Source organism: Passer domesticus, chromosome 5, assembly GCF_036417665.1.
Source record: "Passer domesticus isolate bPasDom1 chromosome 5, bPasDom1.hap1, whole genome shotgun sequence".
NCBI classification, from domain to species: Eukaryota; Metazoa; Chordata; class Aves; order Passeriformes; family Passeridae; genus Passer; species Passer domesticus.
Genome location: NC_087478.1, coordinates 4,052,389 through 4,068,200, shown reverse-complemented (window position 1 = coordinate 4,068,200; position 15,812 = coordinate 4,052,389). Strand labels below are relative to the sequence as shown.

The 15,812-nt window shown below is 37.5% G+C and overlaps 1 long non-coding RNA gene across 4 annotated transcripts in view; it reads left to right on the top strand.

The window, feature by feature from the left end:
- The first annotated feature begins 3,066 nt into the window (after positions 1–3,066).
- The window catches only part of LOC135301547 (uncharacterized), a 68,411-nt gene continuing 55,665 nt past the window's right edge, over positions 3,067–15,812 (top strand). For 2 of the 4 annotated variants that reach the window (XR_010363294.1, XR_010363291.1), the window contains exons 1-2: positions 3,067–3,479; positions 14,882–15,011. This is a non-coding gene — a long non-coding RNA (uncharacterized LOC135301547). Of the gene's footprint in view, positions 3,480–14,881; positions 15,047–15,812 lie in introns of all 4 variants that reach the window. The other 2 variants (XR_010363292.1, XR_010363293.1) reach the window with 2 other exon arrangements.

Here is a 15,812-nt window from a genome sequence, read left to right as displayed (position 1 = left end):
GTAGGTAGGAGATTTTCTAAGTCTAGGAGAATTGAAACTCCCAATTTTGGCAGGAAACAAGCTGGGCTGCATATGTTTAAGGCCACTGAGAAAAGATCTTTCTCTTTCTATTTTGCCATGTGCCAAAACTCCAGAAAGGAATGGGAAGTTAAGGAAATATGCAATTAAGTGATTGCCAACAGCCTTTTCTCTAGGCTTATCTGGCTCCTTACAGACAGCAAATTTTCTGTATTTATTGTATCAGGACATCTTGGATGATTTCACAAACTACAACTTTATTCACACATAAATATGACCATATATGAAACATCTATATAGTATTTATTTATTTATTTATTTATTACCTACAGATATTTTGATATTCCCTGCTTTGTCACCTGAAATCACCTTTTGTGTCTGGTTCCCTGATATAAACTGCAAACTCAAGGCAGACTCTGAGCTTTCCCTTGTTTCCATTCTGCAGTCATGGAATAAAAGCGTTAATCTGGTCATTTGGGGCTAGGTATTCTAACAAAATGTTTATAAAATATGTCTCTAAGTTGTTTTTGGTTGCAATTGTCTACAATGCAAATATAGAGGAGATTGTTTTAAAGTTATTATGAATTTGCATTCTCTAAACAAAGATGCTCAAACATACTTGCTTTTCATACATGCTTTTCAGAGCATAGGACTTCACAGCCATCTAAAAAAGGCAGACACCTAAAATCAACAGTCTGCTTCTACTATTTAGGCTTGAATTTCCAAAAAAAATCCCTTCAGAACAATAATGTGTCCTAAAATAAATGTTCAAAGCCTGCTAGAGATACTGAGAACAATTTATCCTTCAGCCACTTAATTAATGTATCTAAAGCCACAGCAGTCAGCTGATGTAAGATTTGGAAGAGTTTATTTCTATATGAATTTGCAAAGAGCCATACCATTGACATTGAAGCTCTGATTATTAAAGCTTTGCAAGATGAAGAAGGATCCTTGTAGGAGATTTATACCACCTCTGTGGTGAGTACCTGGGATGGATATGGAGATGCTCCTACAGTGAGTCACTTGCAGAAATAACAAGTCCCTTCTTGACGTAAACATTGGGATAGGAATGGTTACAGCTTCCCTTTGATGGAAATGTTCTTTGGAGCATCTTTTATGTATTGAAATAATATTCTTAATATATAAGATAACAGCACCCCCACAGTGTCACACGAAAAAAAAAAGGTTTTTTTCCTAACAAAATGAACGTTTTATGAAAGTGTATTGAAATTGACTTTCAATGGGCTGAACAAGGTACAAATCACAGAGAACATCAGGATGTAATTACACACTTATAGAGAAGTCTACCATAAAAAGAAGAGGTTCTGTTGTAGTTTTTCCCCCCTGAAAAATGAAAATGACAAGCTCAAATTATGAAGTCTACTGTGCACAATCAAGTGTGAGGAAGTATCAGCTTACGAATCATTAGCAGCCCCAGTTTCATGAACAGAGCATTATCAGCCCTGTGAGTGAACAAAGCAATTGTCAGCTGCCACCCTCTCTCAACTAGACAATTAAAAATTTCATGTAGTGCAAAGTGAAAAAGTGAGATTAAACTCAGCAATGCTCTTCCCCAGCAGACGCAGAAAGGTCTGTCACCCTGCCCAAGTGCAGCCCCTTCCATGGGACGTGCAGGAAGAGCAGCATTAACATTCAGGGGATGGGCTGAGCAGAGAGCTGAGCATGGCCAGGAGGACACCTGGGTGCTCTCCACGGGCTTGGGGAAGGTTATTCTGGGCAAACCCTGCCCTGCTGGTGAGGTGAGGGTGAAAGGAGTGGAGCAGAGGCAACATCTGCCTTGAACCCATGCCAGCTTGGAGAACATGGGTGTTTTGAGGCAGATGGGACTCATTTCACTGCTGTTTAAAAAAAAAAAAAAAGTAAGCAGCTTGACAGGAAAATATTCATTGGTATCCTTGTTACCTGTGCAGCTCAGCAGAGAAGAGGAGCCCTCCAGCTGGTGAGCCACACTCTTCCATGTGCAGGCTGTGTGTGTAAAGGCATTTGCAGCTGCACTCCTATTGTATTTCCTTGTATGGATTGCTTTTCAGCTTTCCTGCTAGGGAAGAAAAGTCCCTCTGTGCTGTTTAATCCCCTAAAATATCAAAGCACAGCACCAAACAGGATCTAGGCCTTACCTTACTGCGTTCAAGTTTATCCATCTGTGAAATTAGTATAATAGCATTGTTCTGCCTCACAGGGATATTGTTCGTCTGCTTGTTTCTAAAGTGATGCTCCAGGCATGTTTTGAAATGCTTTCAGTTTCCAAAGTGCTTCGTTGGCCTTGGACAATAAGAAGAATGTGTTAACTTTGATTGTCAAAGACAATGGATTCCTGCACTGGGCTGTGAGTCAAAGGCTGAGTGGGACCTGGAAAGCTTCTTTTGGCTGCTGCAGGGGAGCACTGACACAGAATCAAAGAATGGTTTGGATTGAAAGAGACCTTAGAGATCATCCAGTTCCACCCCAGCCATGAGCAGGGACACCTTCCACTATCCTAGGTTGCTCCAAGCCCCATCCAACCTGTCCTGGAACACTTCCAGGTATGGGGCAGCCACAGCTGCTTTGGACAAATGTTTGCAGTGCTTCATCACCGTCACCACAACAAATTCTTGCTAATTTCTAATTTAACCCTGCCCTATGGAATTTTAAAGCCAGTGTGGCCCCACTGCTGCTCCCATCTCACATTTAGTGCAGCAATACAGACTCTGCAGCAGAACTCACAGAGATTTGTAGACCCTTCTCTTGTGCAAAAACATTTTGAAGACCATTAGGAAACAGGATCATTAAGCTGAATGCTGAAAGGAGAATTACAAGTATTTTGCAGCCATCACTGCAGGAGGGTGTGCTAAAAAACAACCAGCCTCTGAGAGACCCCAAGATCAACGAAAAGAACATTTTTTTTCAACTGAAAAAATAGGTTGGAACCCACCTGTCACACAGTGAGTTGATTCTATGAGTCACCCTCATTTCCTGATAAGTGTTTTATGTTACTAACATTCAATTACACTGGAAGTTATTTAGGGCAGAATAGATGTTTATGCCTGTGAAAGTTTAGTGCAGCAAGATGTTTGTTCTGAAGCTACTGGAAGATGAATAATGGTGCTAATAACAATAACATATTTAAATCTGAAAGTGCATTTGTTCATTTGTATTCTTAGATCTCTGATCATTGCTTCTCCAGAGCTTCTTGCTCCGTATTTTTACTTAATGGAACTGTATTCCTCAGAAAAGCTGCTCTGAAGGCTGTTTATTTAATAAGTGAGTTGCCTGACTGAGTCAGAGCTGAGAGAGAAAAGGAGAGAGAAAACACCAGCCAGCTGAAAAGCCAGGAGAAAGCAGCAGAGAAAGATGGTTTTGTAACCCATATCTCCCTTAAGGCTATTCATGCAATATTGTTTATTTCACGTCTGCAAAACTGGGTCTCCCTTTTTTGGAATGCCATTTCTCCTGATTTCAAGGTATTTATAGCATGCAGACATTCTGTTTGATTCCCTCTGTATTCCTTATTGACACAATAATGCTGATTCCCTTGGTATTCAATGTAAGAACAATCTGTGGGTTCCTGTTTGAACATTGGGGAGCTCAGTATCAATAACCTCAACTTTTGATAAGTGATGAGTCTCTTCCCTTCTTGAAAGGTCCACTGTAAAAATAATCATATTTTCAAAATTACAGAACTAATTCTATTTGCTTTCCATCTTGCTTTGTTTTCCATTTTCATATTTTTTTTGTGGATGGCAAGAGGCAGAAACTAATATTTTACTAAATAAAAATTGATTCTTGCATAACAGGACTCCTGGAGCTAGGCGTGTTGGAATAAGAAGAAAAGCAAATTTTGAGCCTCATGAGCAACAGTAGCATCATATCATTAAATTCATGTCAGCTGAGAGTTTGAAGTAATATTTCAAAGGAACCGAATGTTTCTAAGAGATCAAATTCCATTAATGAAAACAATTAGATATTTATGTATCATTTATCTCTAGGAGAAAATTAGGGACACAAGCAATTTCCTAGCAGATATGAGCTATGGGGTTTTTAAAGATTTTTAGCTACAAGAGTTATGCTGCTGTAGCCATGTAACCACCTCTGAAAACCAGAACTTGTGTCATTTTAAAATGGAAGTTTAATGGTTTTTATGACTTATCCTTCAAAACTTGGATTCTCAGCTTGATCATAATTTTATATTTAATTCCAGTCTGTTCCAAAGACTGCAAGGGAACCCTCATCCTAGAGAGTCAGTCCCACCAATTAGTACCCACTGAATACACAGCATTTAATTGGTTAAAACAATTTTTGGAGATTTGCATCTGTTTTCCAAGCCTGTTTTCCTCTATATACTTTTGGGGTTTTTTGGTACCAAGCTAAACAAAGAATTTTAAATTGTGCTATCAGTTTGAAAGTCAGTCCCTTAATTTGGGGTGTCTTATTAAATTAGGGGTTAAGATATAAAAACAATTCACAGCAAGTACTCTATACAGCACATATCTAACACTGTGTACAGGGAGTAAAATTAAAACATGGTATGAGTAGTCAGAGCAATTTAAACTATTCAAATGACTAATAATTGTCCTTTTGTTGCAGGGTCATGTGAATTTTCAGTTCTTCACTTTAGGATTCTTTGACATTTTATCTATTTTGTGTGAATTTTTCCATATTCTGTTTTATCCTCAAAAATCTGAGGACAACCATCTTAGACTGTAGATTAATCATTTAATATATTGCTTTTATTTTACCTGGATTAGTGGTAAAGCCATATTTGCTGAACTGAGGTGTATTAATCAGATCTCAGAGAACATTTTTTTTCTGCCTGTAGGATCTGCATATTTAAATTTCATTTGCTCTCTGAGAAACCTGTCAAAGTCTTTTATTATATCTTTAACATCCTTTCACTCAAATTAAATATATTCCATTATATCTTCAGTGAAGTAGAAATACTCTGAGACTTGCACAAGTTTTAATTGAACATTTTTAACAGTATATCTAATGCCAAAAATGGTTTAAGTAACAGATTTTTTTCTCGTTTTAGTAGTAAAAATAGCTACTGGAATGATAAATTCTTGATTGTTCAATAAGTTTAATTTAAAAGTTTTCTTCTCACAGTGCATGAATTCTAGACCTCTGAAAATAATTTCAAACTTATATCCCAAATTCCTAAACATTTGGACTGAGCAGCAGATGATGAAAATTAAAACTCTGATATTTAAATGCTTTGTTTAAATTAGGTCCTAAATATGCTATTACTGCATTTAAAAATGAGCATCTGGAAAATGCACTAGGCTTTTTTTTATTGCTCACATGATTCAGTTTTTATAACCTGATTCATGTCTCTCACAGCTGATCATAAGTATTAGGGATAATCAAAAAAAGGATTTTTAAAAAGCTGAAAATCTCTGCTCTTCTCTATCTCATCTCTTTTGTGAAATTCTTTAATTAAAATATTTACCAGCAAAGCTACCAAAATCAATATGAAATTATAAATATTTCATACACTCCACACAGGCTTTCAAAAATGTTATTTTCCTTAATATTCTGGGAATATTCATTAGTTCTGAGATAAATATTAATTTCACAAGATATTCTTAATGTAAGAAATAGAAAATTATCCAGATAACTGACATATTTCCTATGTAAAGAAAACAAGCATCTTAAGATATGTATTTGTTTCAGCACTATATTTGTCATTTGGTGCCCAGTGACAGGACCAGAGGCAGTGGATGCAAAACCAAAACACAGGATGTTCCCTCTGGATGTTAAGGAAATACTTTTTAACTGAGAAAGTGACCAAGCACTGGCAGAGGTTGCCCAGAGAGGTCTTGGAATCTCCTACCCTGGCGATATTAAAAAGTCACCTGGAAGTGGTCCTGGGCCACTGGCTCTAGGTGGCCCTGCTTGAGCAGGGGGATTGGACCACTTGTCCTCCCAAGTGGAGCCACTCTGTGATTCCTTTGGTATGGGATTACATTAAAAAAGTCATATTTTGTGCCTCCATTGAAATAGTGCAAAGCAAAATGATCAGAAGTGTCCATTGCTGCTGGATGCAACCATAGATGAGAAAATTGAAGAATCACAGAAGGGTTTGAGATGGAAGGCATTTAAAAAATTATCTAATTCTAAGACACTTGTCACAGGCAGGGATGCCACCCACTGTGCCAGGTTGCTCCAAGCCCCATCCAATCTGGCCTTGAGCACTTTCAGGTATGGGGCAGCTGCAGCTTCTCTGGGCAGCTTGTGTCAGAGTCTCACCACCCTCACAGTAAAGATTTCTTACTAATTTCACACTGATATCCAATCTAAACATACTGTCTTTCCATCCAAAGCCAAAGATTTTGCTTTTTGGAAGCTTTCTCTGTATCTTCAGTGTTAAAGAGGATAAATAAAAAATGTATTGAATGAGAGTCTTAATCTGGCTTATGATCTATAAACAAAGAGTGCCTGACTTTTCAAAGAGTTTTCTTTGCCCTGCTGAGGAACACACAGATATTTTGTGGCCAATCTAACTCAAACATAGAAAGACCTGTTTCAGAATTCATTATATGCCTAAATTCCACTTTATTGTAGTAATTTTGTTATGATACTGCTTCAACTTCGCTTTGTCCTTCAATGGAGCTCCTCAACATTTTACAATGGGTTGTTTTATCTATGACCTCTGCCTTCATACCTTCTTACATTACTGCAAGCAATTGCCATGTGTTAATCCTTATAGTGAGATGAGACAGTCTGTCCCAAGAATACAGGGCTGGAGGCACAGTGCTGTCTCCTGAGCTGCCAAAATGATGAGATTTTAGGGACCTGTCTGCAGTGCATTGAAGAGGTGTGTCCAAGAGACAGCATATTGACAGAATCAATATGTTATCCATCTACCTGAGGCAGGGAGGATATAATAAACCAAGACAGTTGTAATGTAAATCTTCAGCCTAGCTGGTCTTTAGACCTTTGTCAGCTAACTGTCTGGCTGGAAGGAATTAATGGGTATTCTATATTTCATCAGTGGGATTCATCTCACCTAACTTTAGGCATGGAAGTGTGAATTATCAAAACCTGTTAGTCACTCAGGAATAACAAGCTGAGTTTTTCTTAAGAAAAAAACAACAAAAAAACCAAAAAAAAAGGCAATTCCAGAAGACAATTCAGACCAGTGTTTGGGATAGCTGGAAGGAATCACACACTGGAAATTCCCATATATCTCCATTCACAACAGGTGGCAGCTGAATGACTGCTCCAGAAGTCTCCATGTGACCTGGGCACCCCTGACTCCCTTCAAAGAAAATGGAGCAAAATAGGCCCCTTTTAAATGCAATTCATCCAGCCAAATGCATGCAGATGATTCATAGCCTTCACGGGGCTTTTCCTCAATGATTGTTCAGGAGCCTGGGGAGACTCAAAGATCTCTGTGCTGTAAGGTTTTATTGGCTTAATGAATCCCACCAGGGCTCTTGCCATGAATTGGGCCCAGAGTTATTGGGTTTTTTCCCTTCTTTTTCCAGTCACATAGGAAGATTGTGGTTCAGCTAAATATGATATCCAGAGTTCCTGGATCCTGTAGGAGCATCTCAACACATTCTGTGTTTTCTTCACTTTGCTTTACTCTTCCCCAAGTCCTGCTGCTGCCATCTGACAGGATTCATTCCTCCCACTCTGTGACCTTAGGAATCACACACTTTCAGCATATGTTGTAATCCCTAATCCTGTGATTCTGAATATCCTAACTCTCCTTTCAGCTCCATTGTTCAACCACTCTATATCTCACTGGCTTAGATTCACTTAGATTTTCTGGCCTATTCTACTTTGACACTGTTGCTAGTTTTAGCAAATTCTTATCTGTGCTTCTCTCCTATTTCCCTCTCTCCTCTTGCACTAGTTGCCATTAAATCACTGCCTATATCTCAGAGCTCATAATCTAGAAATACTATGTAGATACAGGAGGCTGAGATTACCCTTGCTTTTGTGTGGCATGCACCATCCAAATCAGTATTGTCTTCATCTTGGACCACAGGACACCCAAATTCTGGCTTCTGTTAGGATAGGATAGTAGAATTACTGAAATAAATTCCAAAATGTATGATATGAATAAAATTAAATAAATTAATATACCCTAAATATGCTGAAAATTGGCTTATTTCCTCCAGAAACAAAGTATTGTAGTTAGTTTTGCCTCAGAAATATAATATATATGTCTGGAAATATTTGAACTACAACTGTCACATCTCTTTCCTCGGTTATGCTCAGAAGAATAATTTGCAGTTCTGCATTTTCACTCATAGGTGGCGATAGAAAATTGATATATTATTTACCACGCTTTTGCTTAAAGATGATCCACAGAGACTACAATAAAGCATAATGAACTTTTCCAGACATTTAAAGTGATGGCTTTTTCTTGTTTTGTGCACTAGGACATTTGTATAAGGTCATTTTAAATTCTCTCTGCACATCAAATATACCATATGTACCTCTCTAGACAAATATGTAGGAAGAAGTCAGCCTTTCTTTCTTTCTTTCTTTCTTTCTTTCTTTCTTTCTTTCTTTCTTTCTTTCTTTCTTTCTTTCTTTCTTTCTTTCTTTCTTTCTTTCTTTCTTTCTTTCTTTCTTTCTTTTCCTTCCTTCCTTCCTTCCTTCCTTCCTTCCTTCCTTCCTTCCTTCCTTCCTTCCTTCCTTCCTTCCTTCCTTCCTTCCTTCCTTCCTTCCTTCCTTCCTTCCTTCCTTCCTTCCTTCCTTCCTTCCTTCCTTCCTTCCTTCCTTCCTTCCTTCCTTCCTTCCTTCCTTCCTTCCTTCCTTCCTTCCTTCCTTCCTTCCTTCCTTCCTTCCTTCCTTCCTTCCTTTTTTTTCTTTTTTTGTTCCATTTTGCTTTCACTCTTTCATTTTCTTTTCTTTTTATACAGTTTTTCCTATTTTTCTCTCTTCTGCATATTCACCTGCCAGCTTGCCTACTTCCTTCCCTTCCTCCCCGTCTCTCTCTCCCTGAATTCCTCCTTACTTTTTTCCTCCCAACTTCATTCCCTCCCTCTTTTCCCCTTTAGAAAAAGAATTCAAGAGGGACAAAACAGAGGGACTGTTTTGTCCCTCTTGAATTCTAAACAAAATGGATCCAAGGGAGCACTCTGGATCTATGTCCTCTGTGTGTGCTCACAGATGCTGGTACCTTTCCCTTTCCCTCATGTATCCAAAAATGTAAATGGTAGTTCCCAGTGACAATACCAATATGTTCGCTTTCCTATTCACAGCTGTCAGAATGATGCAATAAAAAAAAACCACCCTGAACTTTATGGTAAATGCCTCAGGGTAAATGTAGCTCACATATGCCATTACAGCATCTCTTTGTTTTGTTCCTTGGAATATAAATGCCTTCATCTTGAAATACCTTCATATTATCTTCAGCTCAGAAAAGAAAAGGTAAAAAATATCCCTTAAAGCAAAATACCTTAAATCTTCGTGTTCTACCTAACAGGTGATCACAATGGAAAGTATTCACAGTGCTAAACTAGAATATTTCACCCAGGCTGGAAATCACACCATAAACTTCCTTATGGTCACAGTCCTATTTGGTGACTGAACTTGCCCTCTGGAATAGTCATGTGGCCCACTAGGAAAAATCTGCCTATCAGATCAATGAAATTAAAATTATTATAAAATTATATATGTATACATATATATATATATATATATATATATATATATATATATTCATCCTTTTAGAATACTAGTTAGAATATTAGATGGACACAGATCTCTTGACACTTAACTAAGGAGTAAAAGTTAGGGCAATAGTTGTAGAAATCTCCTTTTTACAAATGGTGGATAGAGATTTTAAGAGAACAAGTCAGACCTGTGCTGGACTAACTCAAGTTTCCAGCTGATCCAGCAATTACATATGTCCAAATAAAGCAAAAATGCATCAAGATTTACATTTCACAAGCATAAACTTGTAATGGGCAAAGCATCTTTCAGCCATTCCCACTGTTCTACTTCCTACATTAATTTTAAGAATCAATCTTCCTGTTGCTAAACCAGAACAAATCTGACAGACAAGTTACTTTGGAATCACATTTCCCACTGTGAACAACACTGGAAGTTTTATAATGAGGAGGCCCTAATAGACTCAATAAAAACCTTGAAGAAAATTTTCTTCCTGACTTGGCACTGAAGGCTGAGTTGATCTTATTAATTTTGTCCTCAAATGTACACTAAAACCACTTTGTGGAAGGTTTTGTTTTGGTTTTGTTTCTTTCTTCCTGTACAAAATATTGCATGATTCAATTTTCAGAGCATGAACGAGATGATAAGAAAATATTCCTAGGCTGGACTTTTGCTCTCCTGCGTCTCCTGGAAACAATCCCAGGCTCCAGTAAGGGAGTTCTCCCAGCCCTTGGTGGCTACCTCTTGCCCACTCCAGCTGTTCTTTGCTCCTCAACCAATTCTCAGATCAATTTTAGGGCAGCTTAGTAATTTTGTGACTGATTTGATATGATCTGTTATCACTTTTTTTTGCAAGAGCTCATGGGAAGTCTATTTACATGTATCTTGGTGTGGAGTATCAACTCCAAGACAAAACAAAACTCTGCTGGAGAAGCAGACAATACACAAATGCCTACCTACAAAAAAAATGTGCATAAACTCTGCTCTCACTGGAGCTCATCAACACAGTCCAGCTGCTTCTTGTTTACAGTGAGGGCAATGTTTTCCCTTACTGGAATAAATATGTCCAGTCTTTTGTAGCAAACATGAGAGCTCCCAAGAGCTCTTTCAACAAATATTGAGAAAGTTATGGCATGATGAGAAATAAAGCTAGAATGAAGAAATGAGTCTGAGGTGGGGTTCAGCTCCACTCTTAAGTCCAAGGCTGATATTTTGATTTCTGGTTTTAGTGCATCTCTAGGAAAAGCTGTGCTGTTCTGGTGATTGAGTTGAGACCATAATTAGAAATATTTTTTGCTCAGCTATCATATTCATCTTTCAAACTTATGAATGTACAGATAATGAAAGTCTTAAGTGAACTCATTAGTCACTTATTAATATTAATGTATTTCTTCAGCAAACAACTCTTATCAGTGTTTTGTCAAAATAAGGAATGGTGAATATTAATATAATATAAATGATCTATAACTTTGGCCATGCTACTTTCCAGCTATGAGTAGAAGGAAAAAATGTCTGGAAAGGGGAGGACAAATATAGAATGGAATGGGTTCAGTATAGAAATTATGAAAATTTTAAGCACCGTTTTCTAATTCCTCCCCCACTTCCAATCCTTTGTTCTTTCTCTTTTGTGTTTCCTCAATTCTCTAGCTTAGAATTAGGAAAATTCTGGATAAAAAAAGTTCACTTTTCTCAGAAGTTTTAATTTTTTTCCCTAAATTATTGGGAAAAGCGATATTTTTTAGCAACAAGTAAAAATAAACTGTCCTCAAAGAATGTAAATTCTTGACTAAAAAATATCCCTTGTTAGAGAAATTTTGGCTTCCTTTCACACTTATAGGCTTCAGATCACTAGAATATCTCAGTAAAATGAAGATGTAACAGATATGAAAGTCTAAAAATTTAAATTTTCATTCATATATTGTCTAGTATTGAGGAAGTAATTTGAGGACTTTTCAACTTTTTATTTAGTTCTGAATAAATCACTTGTTTTTGTTAAAATTACTCATTTTCTTCAGAATCTCCTTCACTGCAGTACTTTTCTTTTTTGAGATATAGTTTTGTCACCTTTCAAGGGCTGCAGAAATTTCAGTGGAGGTGAAAGAATCCTATTTATAAGCTTCTTCCAGTTTTATTTTGTGACACTATCTTCTCTCAGAGATCTTCAGTCCTTGTTCTGAGAGAAAGGAGATGAGACCATTCCTCTGCAGCTGTAATCACAAAGGTCCAGATCACAATATTGTCATACCTCAAGATTTCATCTTCAGTGCCATGACATTTTTTCTATTTTGTTTGGGTTTTGTTTGTTTGTTTGTGGATGCTTTAAAAAAAAAATTTTTTTTTTTTTTTTTACATAAGGTTCTGGTCTTCAGTTTTATTTCAAGAAAACTAAGTTTCTTGGCCCTTTGGAATGCAATTTCCTCTTGGAAAATATGAGTTATTGGAGTCTCAACATGTTAAAAATGAGCTAAAATGTCCCACACAAGTTATGTTTAAGTTCCTTTTTAATCTTTAGGCAATCTTTCAGTCATCCTGAGCTTCTGACCTTCCTTTAGTTGCGAACAGGTGCTCAAGGAGGTTATGTTATTAATATCAATAAGTCCAACATTTTTCTTCGATAAAAACCCTTTAATAGAATTTTGATAATGTGAATAACCTTCTGTTTAGATAAGAGGAAAAAAAATAAAGAACTAGCCCAAAGATCTGTTTATCTCATGTTCAATTAGAAAATGTCTTTTCAAGGAAGGTTTTTCTTACCTCAGCTATAAAATAGGCCGAGATTTACCACTTGCAAATTACCCTTTGGGGATTTTCTTTGCTTCTTTTTCGCCCTGCAAATTGCTTTCAGAGTTTTTGCTTGGCTTTGAAAAGATGTATGTCCAAAAATCTATATGCTTTAGGATGTGGACTGTCAGAGAAATTAAAAAAATACATTTAAATGATTCTTGAAATTCTAAAGAATCAATCCTTAATTAAATGTCAATGACATGATGTTTTTGTGAATTTGAACCCACTGCAGTTTATTCTGCTTTTAAAAATCCCTGCCAGCATTCAGTGTTTATTGGAATCAGATGGAAGCCAATGGAAAAGCCATAAGAGGGCTTTTTAAGCTAAGCATGGGTACCTTTACCCTGCTCAAAGGGTGCTGGGCTTGTCAAGGATCTTGATTGTGTCCCACTCACAGACTGTAAAGTGACCATTATTCATCTAAAAAGAAATCTCAGACTGTGCCTGCTCCTGAAGACAGAGATCCCCTGCTTTTGCTTTAGGAATTGGTCAATGATTGAATTTATCATGAAGCATTAGAGGAAGGGCTTCTGTAATAAAAGTCAGAAATTAAGCAGCAATCTCGAGGTCTGCATCTTGGTTTTCCCTTGGTAACACATTTATTGAAACACAAAACTCTGCAGGGTGGTGAGTGCACTTTTGCAAATGTGCTGGCCTTTCCAAATTAAGTAAAAGTGCGCAAATTTTAGAAGTGATGAAGCACCTGCAATAACCACTAAAACCAAAGGAACCTGTGGATGTTCAGCATTGGTTTTAAAACTTCACTTCCATTTAGGTTTCAATGGTGTAAGAGCTATTTGAGGTACCAAGAAGGAGACTTTTAGATGCACCATTACTGTATGTAGGAACAGAACACCACCGCAGAATCTGGTGTGATCTGTGTTTCTAAATCTCTGGCTAGATTATACTAAAACTTGAAAAAAAAATCTCTTTAAAACCAATCCTCCAAAACACCTGAAAGCTTTACTTACAGTTAATCAAAGAAGGTGGTGACTACATGCAGAAAATGCACAGAGGGGCTGCTAGAAAGATCACGACAGAAACGCAGAAAAAGAGATTTCATGTCTTCAGCAAGAAGTCAGTGGGCCATTTTGCTAGAGGGACAGAGAGACAAAGGAAGCTGAAAACCAGCATGAGGAAAAGAGAAACAGGAGGCCTTCATAAAAGATGTCACAATTAGAGATCAGCAAACGTAAATGATAACTTTTTTTCTGGATTGCAGCAGAGATTTCACCTGATCATGTTCAGTGCAGTTCCCAGTCCTGTGTATGCCTAATTAAAAGACACTAATTTAAGTATATCATAGTTGAATTATACCAGATAGGGTCAATCACAGCTGCTAAAATAATTTTTTACAATTTAGCCTACAGCAAAATGTTAGAATTCATGCCCCCAGCATTCTGGCAGTCAGGGATATCTTGGGTTGCTATTATGTCAACATGAGGAAAATGTTACAGATTTGTATTTAATACTACAAAGTAGCTCTCAAAAGACAGTGATTTAACAGGAGGGGATGCATTCATATTAGCAGTACAGTGACAAAATGGTTAAGAAACAAGACATGCAATATAAGGAGCAAACATTACATTTTCTTAAAGAGCACAAGCATTTAAAAAAAGTTCCAGGCTCTGGAACCTAGTCAAGCTGAATTACAGTCAACAAACCTTTCTCTTCTAAGAAAGGGAAATGAAAGAAAGCAGAAATTGTGACAATAGTTTTTAAAATAAGGTTTTTAGCTGGAGCTACAAAAGTTGAAAAGTAGCTGAAAAGCTGTTCTGAGGAATGGAGTTGAGTACGAAATGGTGTCAAAGACACACTAGAAAGACACCACTAGAAACCTATGCATGGTAAACCCAGGAGACTAAAGCTGTGACCCAGACTGTTAAAATGAGCAGGGAATTAGGCACAGATATTCTGCTGAAATTAAATTGTATCTGAGTTTACCTTCTTTTCATTAGGGGTCTGCTAGTTATTGCTTTTTCTGTTTACCTCTTTTCAGAAAAACCCACAATGTTTGAGTTGATCTGAACTGAGATACTTTTTTCCCCCATGTTAAAAGTCAAATAAAGGTTTGCCTTGTCTAGGAAGATAGCATTTTCCTTTTAAAATAAAGTAATCAGTTAGAAATGTGAGAGTATTTGAGTCTTGTCTTTCACTTGCAAGCACAGAGTATTAGATGCTAAAATTCACTTTTCTTCTTCCCTGATCTGAATCATCCTGTCCATCCAGTTAGGGGAAGGTCCATCCATGAGGCTGAGTGTGCTCAAATCACCTCTTCTCAAGTGCTTGTTGCTCTCCTCCACTTGCATGAATGGCATTTTCAATTGGCTACAAAAAAAAACAAAAACAGAGACTTCCATCACACTACTGATTGGACTGTCCAAGAGGAAGTTAAATCTATGCCACACATTTCATACTAATTCATGTTTGACTGTTTTGTTCACAGAAAGTCAATATCAGTATTTAAACATCAGCCCCCCTGGTCAAAATAAGTGGTCATTCCAAGAAAACTTATTAATATGAGGAGGATTTCAGAGCCCCTGATTCTCTGGGTCAATGTCTTTCATCAAGATGAGGTGAGACTGCACCCTCCACTGTGCAGTGTTCTAAGGTAACCAATTTTGGTATTTACAAAGAGCAGAGAATTAGGAAATAGAAATGTAAAGGAGAGTCTTAGCCAATCCAGAAAGAAGTAGATCATCTGAGTTGTGGGGAACTTGATTTGAAGGCCAGTATAGACTTGTGGATCCATAACTTGTGAGGAAAGGTTTAAGATGCATGTTAGGAAGAATTTCTTCACAGAAAGGATGAGTAAGAATTGGAATGGCTGCCCAGGGAGGTGGTGGAGTCACCATCCCTGGAGTTGTTTAAGGAAACAGAGAGTGCCTGGATCTGGCAGTCTCTCTGGGTGACAAGGTGATGATCAATCATAGGTGGGACTCCATTATCTCAGAGGTCTCTTCCAACCCAATTGATTCTGTGTGAAAAAAACACTTCTTATTGCCCATCTGATCTTAAGATACACCAGATGGAGTATTCTGAACAATCTCACATATTGACATGACGAAAAAAGGAAGTCCTAAATAGTTTTCCTGCAAGTATCTACACACCTAAGCTCCTGGTGTAGTCAAAGAACACGTATTGAGAATTCAGTGGATTGACGGACTTAGTTATTTTGCCTAAATGAATGTATCAATTGCCATTTGAGGTTGCTTTATGGACCCCTCTTGGCTTTCCCCTGCATAGGGTTTATGTCTCCTACAAGGACTGTGTCATGTTTGTCCAAGCTCTGTACAGGTTACAAATCCTCTAGGATTTGACTGGAAACAATGATATTTGTGGTGTTCAGATTATCAGCTCACCCTGAATCAGTTATC